This window comes from Crassostrea angulata, chromosome 1 (assembly GCF_025612915.1).
Source record: "Crassostrea angulata isolate pt1a10 chromosome 1, ASM2561291v2, whole genome shotgun sequence".
NCBI lineage: Eukaryota > Metazoa > Mollusca > Bivalvia > Ostreida > Ostreidae > Magallana > Magallana angulata.
In genome coordinates this window covers 15,133,373-15,150,266 of record NC_069111.1, presented here as the reverse complement: position 1 = coordinate 15,150,266, position 16,894 = coordinate 15,133,373, and positions in this window count along the sequence as shown.

Genomic DNA, 16,894 nt, shown 5'->3' with positions numbered 1-16,894 from the left:
TAGCCATTTATAGCTGCCGTTACTATCTGAGATGCATCAATGTATCAAATATAACGTGTTTAAGCTAAAATGTTTTAGATTTATAGGTTGCATAAATCGTCTACATCATCACATCTTTAGCAAAAACACGTTCTTCATGATAAATCAGTTACATGTATCAATTTGTTCAACCTTTGCAGAGATAATAAACGGAATGCAAATAACTGGAAGTCCAAGGGGCATAACTCTATCAAAATTGCTTGATCGTACCCAAAAAATAACTCGACCTAGATATTTTATGATTAATCTGCATACCAAGTTTCATTTCAGTATGAGAAAACACAGCGAAGAATTAAACGGAAACTGCAAATAACTGATATTTTTATTATTAAGTGATCTGGATCTGCAAACGATGGTGGTGAGAAAAAGTGAGTGAAAACGTGTTTTCAAAATGGACGTCAGTTTAAAAAGATACACCCCTCCCCCTAAAACCACCCTATTTTTTGTGAATATCAAACCTAAACATCATTACGTGATAGAAGCAAGGAAAAAGATTCTTTCATCTAAAACATAATTCCGACTTTTTGAGAATTTTGCGGACAGAGCGCATATATGGAACTACATGTAAATAGTCTCATTTTGCTGCTTAAATGAGCAAATTTAAGTACAACTAGGAATCAGCAAAAATTACATTATTATAAAAGATTGCGTGATGCAAATCAGTATGATAAAAGTCAATTGGGCGAAAAAATATATATGCAACTTTCAATCTGATTAAAATCAGATCCTCGATGCTCCCGTTTTAATGATGTGTCGCTACGAGGATCTGAAGAAGCCCGGTAAAGGGTCATCTCCTGGTGACCCTTTCATTATCCAATCAAACGTTCGCTTGCAGGGTTATGAAAAATGTTCGGTATTCATTTATCCTTTCATAAATCCCGATGTATTACAAATACGCATTTAAAACGAAAGTAGAAAATGGCGGCTCCCGAAACTCCGACTAAAACATGTGTACTCAGTGATATATGTGTTTTGTGTGGGGTTTCATTTACACAGTACGAAAAAAGGAGGATGGAAAAGTTAAAATCAACAAGTTTTTTGAAAGGAAGCTGAAATTAACGACGGAACGTAAAGATAATGTTTTCAAAATAACGGGAACAAACTTTTCTACCAACAGCGCCGTGTGTGAAATGCTACAGAAGTGTAGAAAGCGTGATCAAGTCAGAGGAGAAAACTGCAAATTTGAAGGCCAGAATATGTGACACATCATTAAAACGGGAGCATCGAGGATCTGATTTTAATCAGATTGATGAAACTTTCATTTTTTATGCTTAGAAAGAAAGGTACAGGGTGTCCCAGAATATCTTACACCATTTAAAATTAATGTTAAATAATTAATGCTTGGCCAAAATTCGCAAATTGTGACTCAAAAAGTAAAATAGATTTTTTCCCTCAAAACAGTTTGAGAGAAAAATGTCCTCATTGATTTTTGATATCGAAAAATTACATCATTTTTCTTTGGTTAAATTGGATCTTTTTCAAGATAAATCGGACAAGAAAGCTTGCATGTATCTTCTATTTTAAAATAGTTTTTTTTAAACAAACACTCCAGATAAAGTTATAGTCATGTTTGAAACTATTTAGAGAGAAAATTAAAAGATTTAAAATACCTTGAACGTGTTGGATTATGTCCAAAAAACAAAAAATATAGCCCACAAAACCCCCTAGAAAAAAAAAACCGTATAATTTGGTTCCATTTTTTTATCAGGTAAGTTGAAATTTATACAAGACTAAAAGCAACATTTAAAATTAAAGTGCAGAATGTTTAAATTTCAAATCTGGTATGAAAATTTATTTGACCACCGAACACAAGATTCAGCTTTTTTAAAATTTGATGTTGTTTTTAAATACTAGGCTCTTAAGATTTGAAGTAAAAATGATAATGCACTCGTTAAAACATGACTTGTCTTAACCTCAACCCCTCTAAACAGAAACTCGTTCATACAGTGCCAAGTGTGCTTTGTTTTAAGGAGCATGAATATGATCTATCATACATCTAGAATTCAGTAAATGGAATAATTTCCATAAAAAGACATAGTTTCAATAAAGTCTAGATGACAATGAATGACATCTGTTGTTTCACTTTCTCATACCTAACAATTATCTTTATACATAAATCAACGAACACAGCTTTCTCCTTAAACAAACAATGTAACACCCTGCGCTGTTGCCGTTTTGTAAATGATTTGTGAAACGACTCTTTTAGATGAGAAGTTGAAACATACTAGATCCAAAGAAAATATCCCTTTTTAAAACAGGTAAAGGTTAAAATTTACATATCGTCTCACAGCCTTTAAATACTTATGCGTGTTTAAATTTTAGGGTCCCAAAAAATTTAAAAGTAAGGAAATAAAGTTAACTTACAAAGTAGTCCAAAGAGTGTCAGTAGCAATGGCGAATTGTGTTTTAGAAAGGCCCTTTATATACACCTCTAGTTTTGCCGCCTTTTCATTAAGGAGAAACTGTTGATAATTAACTTCGTAATGAAACTGAAACAATACACTACCATTTTTTCCTTCCTCTCAAATGACTTGTGATCCCAACTTTTACTTAAACACCATATAAACTTAACTTTGTTAATGGTTCGAGAAGTAGCTTCTATATATTTGCGGTGTCTCGTGTAACAGTGTCGTATCATCGTCATGGCGTTTAACGAAGGACTGGGAAAAAAGTGCAAGTAATATTATATCAAGAAATTAAATGACAATCATTTGATTAAAACTTTTTATTTTATTTTAGCCTACTTGAATGTCTCGCTCCTTAAAAATATATGCACTCCTTTTTGGACGCAATATTGTACAAATTGCCGTTTCCAAAATCAAATCCGAATTGTAGAATTAATGAGCTGTCTACATGTCTGAAAACTCGAAAACTTCGATAAGGCAACTAGATTGTTTTCCATGCCGAAAAAGTAAGAAGAAGCAGCAAAATGTGTGTTATCATAATTTCTTTAAAGGGACATAATCGCAATTTGAGCTGAACATTTGTATTGTTTTTTGTTTCAGTCGCCCTGTTATAAATAAGATACAGAGCTATACAAAGCCCAATTGGTGAGTTTTGTATTTTTATATTGAATGCAGAATTAAAAATACAACGTTTCAAGCATATCTAAATGTGACACACTAAAAGCAGTATTGTTTGTGCTCATAACAAGTTAGCGGGGAGAAAAAACAACAGAACCAGTAATAAAAGCCACCAGTAAAGTATTTTAAACTTTAAAACTATAAAATCTTCAGCGTAATCTGTGATTATTGCCCCTATAAAAATTGATGTAAAAATAAGTGATACTGTTATTTTGTTACGATTCTGCGTCAAATACCCTACCCAAAATAAAAGGTACTTTCGGCTAATTGTATTCAGCGCGTCGGCGCGCCCATCTCCAAGTAAAATCTTTCCGTAGTAAAACACTCAAATGACGTCGATTTTTCTTTATTTTAAAGCATTATCGCTTACATTCATGTTAAGAAATTTCGACCCCGATAGTAATTACCTTGACAAATAGTCATATACTTTTATAACGGTAGGCGGTAGAGCTTTTATAAATCGCAGTCTTATTCTTTAGAGACACAAACCAAAGTTCTTTGCATTTCATTTTAATTCATGATTTTCCACAGGGGCCAAGCCCGTTTTAACATTAATTTCAATGTAACCGTAAATAAAGAAAGGGGTCGAACTCTGACCCAGATAAAAAACTTCCAGCTCGCTTCAAAAGCCTAATTAATCAATTAATTTTTAAAACACTCGCAATATGCATGTATTTCTCAGAAAAGTAATGTCTGAGATACACTCATGCCGAATTTAAAGTTGATGGGTCTTAAAATAGCAGAGATATACGTCATTATTCCCTCGAAGTCGCCAGTTTATTTTTACTCGGACATTTACCGGTCCAGGCCTCACGATGGGATTTTGCCTATGACAACAGCAGTGTTGCAACAGGTCGAGAAACATTAGCACTAATCTTTTACAACTGACAATTGACAATGAACAAATAAATATTCATACTTTTGGGTCGTATCCCTTATAATAGCATTACCTCCCCCTTTTGTGAATTGTATTATCTCCCCCTGCAAATGACTTCCAAAACCCGAGGAAAGCAAATAGATTTTTTAAAGTGAGTAACAACGAATATTTCTGTTGCTAATCAAAGAAGTCCGTCGGCAGGTCCTGCCTGGAACATACAATATAAAGAGAATAATCCACCCACGAAAGATTGGAAAAAGTGAGCAATTTAATTTTGTTTAATCTGAATACAATGACCTTGCTAATTGCGTGGGGTCTGGTACTTGTATATAGAGATCTTTTTGTAAAATAAAGTATTTTCGGTTAGATTCAAAACAGAATATAATACATATAACTGCATGAGGGGAAAACTATGTACAGGCCTAGTACATGTACATATCATCATACAATCAAAAACCTATTTTCTTTTATTTACACCCTCTCTATTCCACGCAGCCTCTTATTTTTAATATCTTTAAACGTAACATACCCTATAAACCTTTATTGAACATAAACTTGCAAGAGTAGAAAAATACAGTTAACATCCATTTCACCTGTTACAGTCAAAACATTTGGAATGAGCGGGGACAAATTGACGCGGACGTCTGAGAAAACATTGGACTGAAACCGTAAATCAATAAATAAAGAACCGAATATATGAAAGTATTTGTAATTCCGATTTACATGTAATTCTTTTTAAACTTCAGATAGCTGTGCAATATTGATGAATATTCTCAAATCTCTCGGTCGTCTAGCTTAATATACCCATTTCATTTTCTTCTATCTCGTAAGTTGTTCTTTACTTTTTAGATAAATAACGAACACCAGTGGCAGATTCAGAGGGGATGCACCCGGCGCGCGCCCCTCTAAAATTGTCAAAACAAAGATAAATTATACTCCTTCGATGAAAGAAAATGTACAACTTGCGAGTCATTATTGTAAACTTTTTGGAAACTCAAGGACTTCCTCTACATTAAAATTAAATTGATTTCAACGGTGTAGTGTACAATAAAAAAAAACCGTGTGAACAACGTACATAGAGATCCCATTTTTATTACTCTCTCCTTGAGTTCAAATGTGACCAGTCATTCAACTTTAAGTAAATTGTTAATACCAGGTACATGAAGTGTCTAAAACGACTTATCCGTGTTTATTATACAATACAAGCTGGCATGGTTTTCTTTCAACTTCGTCTCATTGAACTTTTTTTTAAAACTTATCCGCATTGCAACAATATAGCCCTACTTAATTTCAGACTTGTGAAAACTGATTCTCTGAAGTCAAAGGTCAATGCTTTCCCTTGCGTATAATCTCTCCCGAATTGGAATCTCTCACATTTGCCAATTATATACGTACTTATTGATGACAGGCACGTAGCATCGTTTCTGCAAATAATGGGGGGGGGGGGGGGGTTCTTTGAAAAAATCTTGAAAAGCAAAAAAAAAAAATATAAAAAAATCCCCAAATCATGAAAATCTTCATCGGGAAGGGGGGTTTAGAGACTAAGTCTACCTATAAATTCTTTTTCTGTGTGAAATTCATTATTTCATTTCAATTTTTGCATATTCCCAAAGAAGTGGGATGGGGGGAGGGGGTAAGTCAATGATAATTCATTTTTTATATACTAGTATGTAAATTTAAAAAAAATCTTTGCTGCGATAAAAATCCCCCCTTGATGCTACGTCCCTGGATGAAAAAAATATGCAATCGCTTTAAAATAAACGTTTTTGATCGCTTTGACTTGCATAGCAAGTACGAAACGCTGAGGTGGATTGAAAATTCACTCACTAGTGACGCGGTTGCTATCTTCTCACAGCCAATCAGGATCACGGAAACTTTGTTGGCCATTACCTCCGAAAAACTCAGCTTCCGTAATTCAAGGTAATGCACCGGAATGTGAAACAAATACACATAGTTGTGTGCTTTATTATATATTTGTGATTTCTTTAATCACAATGGTTAAAACTTGTTCGTGTGGAACATGCAACAGTGACACCAGGTACCTAGAGAGAGTACAAAACGTTAGATTCATCCCATTTCCCAAACCAACCACAAATGGGGCTAAATGTTTACGTTGGATACAATCCCATCTGGAGTAGCTGCCAAAAAAGGAAATTCATTATTTACAACTAAACCACAATAATAAAAAATGAATTCACTGCTGACTATTTTTAAGCAAAAATTTCTCTGGCTTGCTTTTCTCTGCTCAACCCATATTCAGTTGCTGCTGTTTTGAAGTTTGAGCTGCTCTAAAACAAAGAATTCAACAGTGCTTCATTTGGATGCTTTTTTCTTTTGACAATGCGGTGCATCTGATATGCGATCGCGAATTGCTCTATATTTAAACTATTCAGGATTCTCGGACAGGTTCCTTGTAGATTTTTCTAACTCATGAGGTCTGGGAATGACAAGTTCCTGTGTCAGCAAATCGTTGTACCATGGGTGTAATTTTACCTTTGATGCTAGTGGAAACATAGTGTTTCCACAGTACATTAATATCCCTTTGTTCAATTATAGACTACATGTTTTTGACCGAAATCAAAAAGAAACTATAAAGAAAAGAAATGAAATACATATGTAGTTTTATGTGTAATGTACCATATACATGTACAAGCTAAACAATATTATTAAATTTAAATTTTTAATTCTTAAAATTTGTGTACCACAAATGGGGTTAAAATCAATTGATTTTTCTTGTAGACTCATTAGGTTTACTAACTGCTGCAGCACAAGTGCATGAACTACAAGATAATCTTAATTCAACTTTGGAAACCCTTCATCAACAAAGAGTTTTGATCCACCACTTGCAGCAGCAGTTATCGGCAACATCTCAATCCTCCAAAGATCCAGAACCTGATTTAACAGTCCAGAAAATTCTGCAACAAGAGAAAAAAGTTCCAGGATTATTTCTTCATTATACTAATTTAAAGCATTCTACATTTGTAACATTGTTAGAGTTTCTGACATCTCAACATTTGCCAGAATTTATAAAGAAGAGGAAAGAAGTTAAGAGGATGAACCTGGAAACACAGCTCTTGGTAACACTAATGCGGCTCAGACATAACTTTTAGTTTAAAAGATTTAGCTGCACGTTTTTGTATTTCTACCCAATCTGTCAGTGAGATATTAAATGCATGGATTGATCACATATATATGATGTTAGGTGCAATACCGATATGGCCTTATCGAGATGAAATCATTAGAAATATGCCACTACAGTTTAAGTCTGAATTTCCAAGAACTCTTGCCATCATTGATTGTACAGAGTTGAAAACACAGAAACCTTCATCTTTAAAACTGCAATCCCAGATATATTCTGATTACAAATCAGGAACAACAATAAAAGGACTGTTAGCTTGTGATCCAATGGGAAATATAGTGTTTGTCAGTGAGTTCTTTACTGGTTCTATGTCAGATGTGACTATCACAGAGAAAAGTGGATTTTGCAAACTCCTACATCAACTTATGGTTGCTGGCTACATTCATCAGGGTGACTGTATTATGGCAGATAAAGGATTTACCATATAATCAGAACTAGAATCATTGAAGTTACATCTAAACTTGCCATCCTTTGTGAAAAGTGGAAGACAAATGTCACAGTCGGATTTTGACATCACTCAAAAAATTGCAGCTCATCGCATACATGTGGAACATGCAATTCGTAAAATAAGAACTTTTAAGGTAGTTTCACATTGTATTCCAACCAGTATATTTGGATCAATCAACAAAGTTTGGACAGTGTGTGCCTTGCTTACACTTTTCCAAGAACCAGTATTAAAAAAGAAGTAATTCATTTACAGGTTTTTAATTTTCTGTTGTACAATGTAACACACCTGATAGCTTAATGTTGATCCAAGCTTTACATCACTAAATTCGCTGCTTATTTTGGAGACTTGTGATGTAACTAGTCTTGATATTGGTGATCCTTTCACTGATCTCAGCAAGTGGAGCGACTCATCGGTTAACTCTTGAACTCTGGGGTTTTTTTAAGCAATAAAATTGTTATTGTAGATATTTCCAAGGTATTGGTGATTTTGAAATCAAAGAATCTTAGTTTTATTCTGATGGTTGATTTTCACTCGTAACATTACATGTGTAAGTGTGTTTTGTACCTGGACTTTATTTCTATTGGCAGTATAGGAACTTTTTTGTGGATCTCTTTGGATTTAACAACTGTAATTTGATTTACAGAAGCAGGTTTGATCTTGTTTCCTCTTGGGATGTTCCACTGTTAAGGAAGGCTTGTACATGCCTGCTCGGCAGGTACTTCTTTAAGTCTAAGCAATTTAAACTGCTGGATACACCTAACCAGGCCAACAATGTGGGAGCATGTGCCAGAGACCCTTTAAGTGTCATGTTAGAATGTCATATTCATTCATTACTGGTATATGTTATTGTAAAATGAATTATAACAAGTATATAAATTATATTTTATTTATTGTTGTGTTGTTTTTAGACACTTTATTTTTTAAGCAATTCAGAGTAGCCACTGCTTTAATGTACGTGATGATCATGTACATTAAAGCAGTGGCTACTCTGAATTGTTAAAAAAATAAACAACAGAGTAAAACAATCTTAATGTTGATGATTTTATTCAACTTCCAAATAGGCTGATATACCAAATGTTGCGGACTTGTTTGAAAAGGAAAAACATTAATTAATTGGATTAAAGTTTGTAAACTGTAGTAAACATTAAGTTGTAGTACAAATTAGAATTGTAATCCAATCGAAAGCATGCACTTTTAAAGTGAAGACAACAAAACACAATAACGTAACACATGTTAAACTATATATTTTACCCGGCTGTGCATGAACAATATGCATCTTTCACTACAGATTCCGCTAAATCAACATGTAAACGATGCGGCGACTCTCCTTTCCTCATGCTTCGGTAACATCTTGCGGCAATAATTCAGTATTATCTTCGTTTTTTGTTACAGTAATTTTATGAATGTAACCTTCCCTGAAATAAATGTGCCCTTTTGTTTGATTTTTCTGCGAGAAATCAAAAGTAAATGAACTAAGATTAAAACTATCCGGTACAAGTTGCAAGTCGACTGCCATGTTGTTTACAAAGTTTGTCGGAGTCTGAGGTCACGTAATTTTGGTTGCTATCAGTGGGCGGGGCGTGGAAGCGTGAATACACTTCCATAATTAAAGTTTCAATCCAATGTTTACTCAGACGTCCGCGTCAATTTGTCCCCGATGTAAATAAATAAGACTTTTCCCAATGCTTTTGATGACCCCCATCCCCCAAAACAAAAAACCCACAAACACACCGAACTTATAGTTTTATTAATTAACAGCTTTTCATTTATGTAAAGTATTTCTATCCTCCATGTATAAAAACTAGCCATCCCTCCTTTTAAATACCCAGTATTTATTGTTTTGCTTTTGTTTTAAACTCTGCTAATTTCAAGGAGGGGGGAGGGGTTCCATAGACATCCCCCTTCTCTTTCTCTGTGCATGCATTTCTACATACCCAATAATTTACTGTCAAAAACAAAAATCTCAATTCATTATAAAAAATAATTATTAATATTAAGATTTTTAAAAAAATGTACACTGTATGTCAGAAAAAAGAAATAAAAAAGAAAAACCATTCATTGTAAACTTTATTTTTTTATAGGCTGAGGAATTCCTGATTGAGTGGGAAGGCTTTTCCATTTTTCAGTGTACGTGGGAACTTAAGACCCACAGCCCCTGCCATATCCTACAAGACTATAAAGTTGGTATAGCCTCTTGTCTGTAGATAACATCAGATATTTCAGTGACCAGTTTCTTTCTACAATACAGCAACGCCTGTCTAGAAGAACAGGATCCCATTTCTGTTTTTGAAATACCCTTATCTACCCATCGTCAACTTTTTGGCACAGACGGTGACCACAGAGATGTTCTCTTCAATAAATAAGATTTTCATAGATTTCTCTTTGTGTCAAACACCTGGGATGAGTTTAACTACTCAAAACATGGTGAGGGAAGACCTATTCACTTTCCAATACTTGTCAAACCCCAACTTAAGTTGAGCAAGCCACACTATAATATTATAAATGATAAATTTGTATAAGCTCCGAGAAGACCTATTGAATATTGGAAAATTGAATTAAGTACTGAGATATTTATACCAAAAACTGACAAATAAAAAGTACAAAAAATAGTTTTTTTTGTTTTTTGTTTTTTTTTTTTTAAATGTAGATGGAGTTTAAGGTATCAGAAGAAAAAAATGATGTAACTACGGATTGTGGTTTCCAAAAATGCTTGCAACTAAAATACAAGGAAAAAATTGGATACGTATTGCTTTTGAAGAGAGGCCGTGTACTACAAATATCAGAAACGGTAGACAAACAAAATTGTTCATATACACATGTAATTAATTCTAAACTGAAACCAAATATATTACCAATAAGAGAAAATGTATTAAATTCTGAAAAAAAGTTTCATATCATTGTTTCTAAAGCAAAAAAAAAAAGATCAAGCAAGGGCACCGCTAAGCGACTTGTTGTAGAGGAAAATGCATTATTTAGGAAAATACATGTAAATTTATCAAATCAAAATAAATGACACAAGTATTTCTTAAAACCACTTTGAATTCATAAGATCTCTTTTATTCCAATCTCCAAGCTTTGTGGTGTATATTGTGGGGGGGGGGGGGATATATTCACATGGATGCACAGTTTCATTCCTAGCAGAAACTCAGCACATATGATTGCGCCCATGAGAAAAGGGTGCTTATGACATTTTTTGCACATTTTTAGAATTTTACATAATTGAATTAAACACATCTTAAAGTTCTAAAATCTAAAATTTTATGGCTATACGCTAATTCTAAGTAGAGGTTTTTACCCATTAACAGTGATGTTATTTCAATAGGAAAATCATGACGTCGTGTTTCACATTCGCAACGTCAACAATTTTGTGAAGTAAAAGTCATCAAATATTACTGTGAATTAGTCGTTTAATAAACGTAAAATACAGCACTTTTTATCAGTATCTTATCACATTGTTACATATAGTTGCATGCTAGCATATATGCTATTCATTTATTTCAAGAACAAAGGTATGTTATTATTGTTTTTTAAATTCTAATGACAGCGCGGTTGTCTGCCAGTGAAAAGTGATTATTCAAAAAAAGATATGGCGGTTGCTTAGTTTCAGTTTATTTTGGGACATCAACGAGTAACCAGTTAATGGATTATTCTATGTGAACATATTTCATTTACATATACACTATCTTTTCCATATAAACAATCAATAGCTAAAATATATTAGTAGTTTTTCTTCTTAAACATATGCGATTTTCGTGACATGATTAAATATGTCATGTTTAATTCTTGAACTTTGAAAACAATATCAGAAATAACGTATTATACAATTTTGTTTATTCAGGATCCATTATTGATGCAATTATATAGTAGCAACACTGAACTATTCTTTTGAAGTTTAAATAAAAGGTTCTGAAGTAGACTTTTAACCTGTATACTTACAGATAAACACAATAAGAAAAAGTAGTTAATTTACCACTGTCGGGATCATGCCGTTTACACCACCCTTTCTGTTCAAAAGATTTTCCATTCGACTTCATGCAGAATTGATGGAAAAGAGCGCCCCTTCCCTGGATCGGATGGTATTCACCCAATTCAATATTGATAAATTTCACATGATTTTAAATGGTATTTTTTAGTGTATGTAGGATATTTTTACTTTCCGATCGCTTCTAGACATTTTTTTTCAAAATACTATGATTGTTTTTCTACATGTACAATTGCTAAGCCCCCCCCCCCCCCCACCAATGTCTTTGCTTACACATTTCGGGCGTGCCCACACATGAAAAACAACATCCGGACACTTATCATCCGCGTGTGACTATTCCACAGCAAATACGGAGGTTTAGTATGATAGAGAAACATACAGTATGCAGAGATTGATTCTGTGTTTTGAAGATATATTTCACCGTCAGTTTAGGATAACTCTCAACTGCCCATAATCCAAAGCGCATGCATGCATTTAAATACACCGCCAGTGCGCTGACTTCTAGATGTATAATTAGTCTCTATGTATCCTACATTCCAAAATCAGTTGTAAATCTTACCCACTTCATTAAAGCCTTATATAATTTTGTGAATCCGCTCCATCGACTAAAATAAATGTGAAAATAAATCTCAGGTTCGGACGGGATCGTGAAACCGTCTGAATTCTCAAGTTCTTCAGTAATGGTCACAAGAAAATGAACAAGTATTAAGATTGGTCTTCACGATTACAAAGTTACTGAGTAATTAACGCTAATCGAATCAAAAAATAAGTTCTGATAAAAAAAACATGAGGTAGGTTCAACGTTTATAATATTAATCAGTTTTTTCAATCATGATTTATCGGTTTTAAAACAGAAAATAGCGAGTCAATAATTTTATATATGGTAGTAAAAATATGAGCTGTAATTATGTTGTCAAACATTTTTTGTCATAAATTATCACTAACTACTCATGTTTGGAAAAGTATTCCGAACCTTTGTGACACCGACTGGCACGATAACAGTTCCTCACTTTTTAAGCATACTGCGTGCGACTTAAAGAATCATGTATTTTAAAAAAAAATGCAAGAACACAATGTACAATTTTGTTTATCGTCTAGTTTTTGTTTGTTACGTATATTTAGAAATCAGTTCAATGTATAAGTAGGTTTGAGTTAACCTGTAATAGGTATCACTTTTTTCTTTTATCTCCTTCGCACTATTCCATGACCATTTTGTTGATATGGCTCTTTGTTTAAATATATAACTTGAAATAGGAAGTTTTCATTTAAAAAAAAAAGAAGATAACATCGAGTATGATTACATAATTTCTGAATCATTCTCAGGAACCATCATCCAGATAGTGACTTTCTCCATATTTAAATTCACTCGTGTTCATTACAAGGAATCGGACCACTAATCAAGAATTTGACTGTGTATCACCTTTAAATAAATGAAACAGTATTACAAACAAAATCGACATCATAAGGAAAGAATTAAAAAATCAGAATTTAAATATTAACATAGCAATTTTCAATACAAAATAGAAGAAAACGTCTATTTAAAACGATTTTTAACAAAATCACAGCCGATAGAAACATGAAATAATGTTTTGGTTAAGTTGTACATTGAGTTAACTTCTTTGTTTATATTCACATCAGACAAGTATGATTCCCTCAATTTTCAAAGAAAATAATTTAAACTCTGTAGAAACTGATAGGACGGAAATCCACACGCTTTGTTTATCGATTGGTCGAAACCTTGATCGGCCTAGCTAAGAAAACTTATCCTCGACTGCACGAAAGAATCATGATGATGTCAGACTCAACCTCCCATTTAAGACGACCTAGACTTTCCGTTTATTTAACATTTTGATGTACATTAACAATGTTTTAGTTAATTTTACATACTCTTTACGACCAATTCATTAATTTGTTAAAATAAGGATGTTAATAGATTATTTGAAATTAAATAGGTTAATTGATAATTCATGCGGGCTATGACGGTATCGATCATCACAGAAAAAAATTACATAACCCGCTAGGGCCTGTTTTGTTAATTTTTATTTATTTATTGCAATGTTGCCACCTTCATATCGTGCATGAATCAGAGAAAGCATTTAATAGTTTGAGTTGCGCTTATTATACACCTCTAATTCATAAAAAAAACAGATGTGAATCTTACACATGTAGCTCCATAGATACTGACAGAGCTGAAACACTCACAATCAGGTTCTAAACAATTTTTAAATCGATCGGTGGAATAAAAAAATCATGGGCAGAGATACCAAAAATATGCGAAAAAAGTGAGATTTAGCGCATTTTCAACAAATTCCCATAGGGCCTTCTAAAAAAATGATAACATTCAAGAACACATGGGAAATCGGGGTCGCTAATTTTTTTTTATCTAAAAAAAAATGATATATTGCTGATATATCATTTAACTTCATGCAAAAAATTTCATAAAAATATATAAGGTAGAAATAAGTAGACTCGGCCTCGTTGAGAATAAAAACAAGGAATTGGGGGGTTTTTTCGGGCATGTATTACATTCATTTTGTACATGTAAATGCAATGTTAAGATTTACTCAGCATTAAGATTGTGTGAGGAAACACAAGCACTTGTTATTTAAACTTAAGAGATATTAAACAATACAAGTATTTACCAGATCAGTGAGAAGTGTGCAGTACTGCAGACTTTCATCTGTCTGCTTTTTAAATAGACTTTTTTTACTGTGTTCTTTCAGCTTGTTCAACCAGAAATGTTTCTAGTTACTGCATTTTCAGTAATTTATCTGAAAATGATTTATAAAAAGATGTTTAAAGATAAAAAATACCGGCAATGGTACTTGCTGAATAAAGACGATAGTACATGTATTTCTTAGGTTCTTTTTTTGCTTTCTTAATCCACGCACTATTAGCGTAGATTCCTATTTAAACGCGAGGAATTAATATCCGCGTAAAATTGTGAGAAGCGCATCTTGCGAATTTTAAAATCTCACTTTTATTTCTTGACATATGTTACCTACATTTAATTAACTATATTAAAAATTCGGCATTCGCAATTTTATGTTCTCGCGATTTGATGGAAAAGAATCTACAGTATGTGGTCGGAATAATGATAAACTAACTTTGAAATAAGATAATTTTTTTTTATTTGTGATGTAAAAATGTTAATATCAATGCTCTGTAAAAAATAAAATGAAGCAGACACCTAAAATTAATAGCAAAATATTTCTATAAAACTTCTCCAAATCATAGCCAATTTTGAGCATTAAGCTAATTTCGAGAAAAAACAGAAATACATGAAGATCATCAAATCTGTGTGCAAATAAAGTATAATAAGAGATTATTTAAAATAATGTGAAAATTAAATTTAAAAGTAAGGTATGAAAACTATACGCAATGAAAATGACACGTTATATAATTAACGCTTTTCAGACGACGTTATGACGTAAAGTCATGTTTGTGACGTTATTTCTCTGTTTTGTCAAAAATGTCATAAGCATCCTTTTCTCATGGTTTAAAGTTTAATAATATAGCTTTATTTACTGATTTAGTGACATTCATTTGTATATAAACATACATAAACGGTCCGTATTTTTATGAAACGTAGCTGAAGATCTATCGATTTTTACAGCTGCTGTAGTCTGCTCTGATCGACAATTCTAGTTGCTTTTCGTATGTCAACCCGACAAGTAGTAGATGTGCAGCTATTATTAATATGAAACAATTTTCGCGTGTTAAACCTGCGATACCTGTCAAAGTCTTTCTTGAATTTTGGACTAGTTCTATTGCAAGTAATACGGGAAAATTTGTCCGAAAGTCGACTGCTTGTTTCGATGTAAATCGGATGACTTTAATCTCTTGCCTGCTTCAACTTTTAACTATGAGCAATCTTCTAACCCTCCAATACTACATTTCCGTTTTTAGGTCACCTGAGTGACTCAGGTGACCTATTGCAATTGGTCTTCGTCCGTCGTCGTGCGTTAACAATTTTACATTTTTAACTTCTTGAAAACTACCAGGCCAATCGTTACCATTTTTGGTGTGAAGCATCTCTATGGTCAGAAGAATCTAAATTGTGAAATTTATGGCTCTACCACCCCGTGGGTGCCACGGGCGGGGCAAAATATTAAAAAAAAAACCCCAAATTTTCAAAAATCTTCTTCTCTACTTCCACACATGTTAGGAAAAAACTGAATGCATGGTTATGATGTCCATGAGGGCCTCTACCAAAATTGTGAAATTTATGGCCCCTGGGTCAGGGGTTCTGGCTCTAGGGTGGGGCCAATATGGCCATTTAGTAAAAATGTATTAAATCTTAGAAAATCTTCTTCTCTACTACCATATATATTTGTTAAAAACTAAATGCATGATTATGATGTCCATGAAGCCCTCTTCCTAAATTGTGAAATCCATGACCCCTCGGTCAGGGGTTCAGGCTCTAGGGTGGGGCCGATATGGCCAAATAGTAAAAATGTATTAAATCTTAGAAAATCTTCTCTACTCCAATATATATTTGTTAAAATCTAAATGCATGATTATGAAGACTATGAAGCCCTCTACCTTAATTGTGAAATTCATGACCCCTTTGTTAGGTGTTCATGCTCTAGGGTGGGGCCAATATGGCCATATAGTAAAAATGATTTAAATCTTAAAACATCTTCTTCTCTACTCCCACACATGTGGGCAAATAACTGAATACATGGTTATGATATCCACAATCTCCTTTACCTAAATTGTGAAATTCATGGCCCCTGGGTCAGGGGTTCAGGACATAAGGGGGGGGGGCAATATGGCAATAAAGTGTTAATGCATATAATGTGTAAAAATCTTCTTCTCTATTCTCACACATCTGTATAAAAAAAACGACTAATAATTATGTTAACCAGGAAGTCCTGTACTGAAATTTTAATTTTTATGTCCCCTGGGGTATGGGTTTTGACTCTAGGGCAGGGCCAAAATGGATGTATAGATGTTAATGCATATAACGTTACAAAATTATCTTCTTTACTCCCACACACCTGAAAGGAAAACTGAATTCATTATTTTGTAGACCAGATCTTTTAGTTTTTCACCAAAATTATAGGCTTCACAGTTCTTTTTGAATTATATGTGGTTGTCATTACAAATTTATAATTTTTCTACTCCAGTATGAAACCCAATTAATTAGATGCATATATGAGACTCCAGGACAAGTTTGTGTATTGGATATATGCTACTCAGGTGATCGTTAAAGCCAATTGGCCTCTTGTTTACCCTTACTATGATTTAAATCCCAAAAAATGCCAAGTTGTTGATTTTAACTGCATACAGTAGTCTTGTCCCATGATCCCCTGCTCTTCGA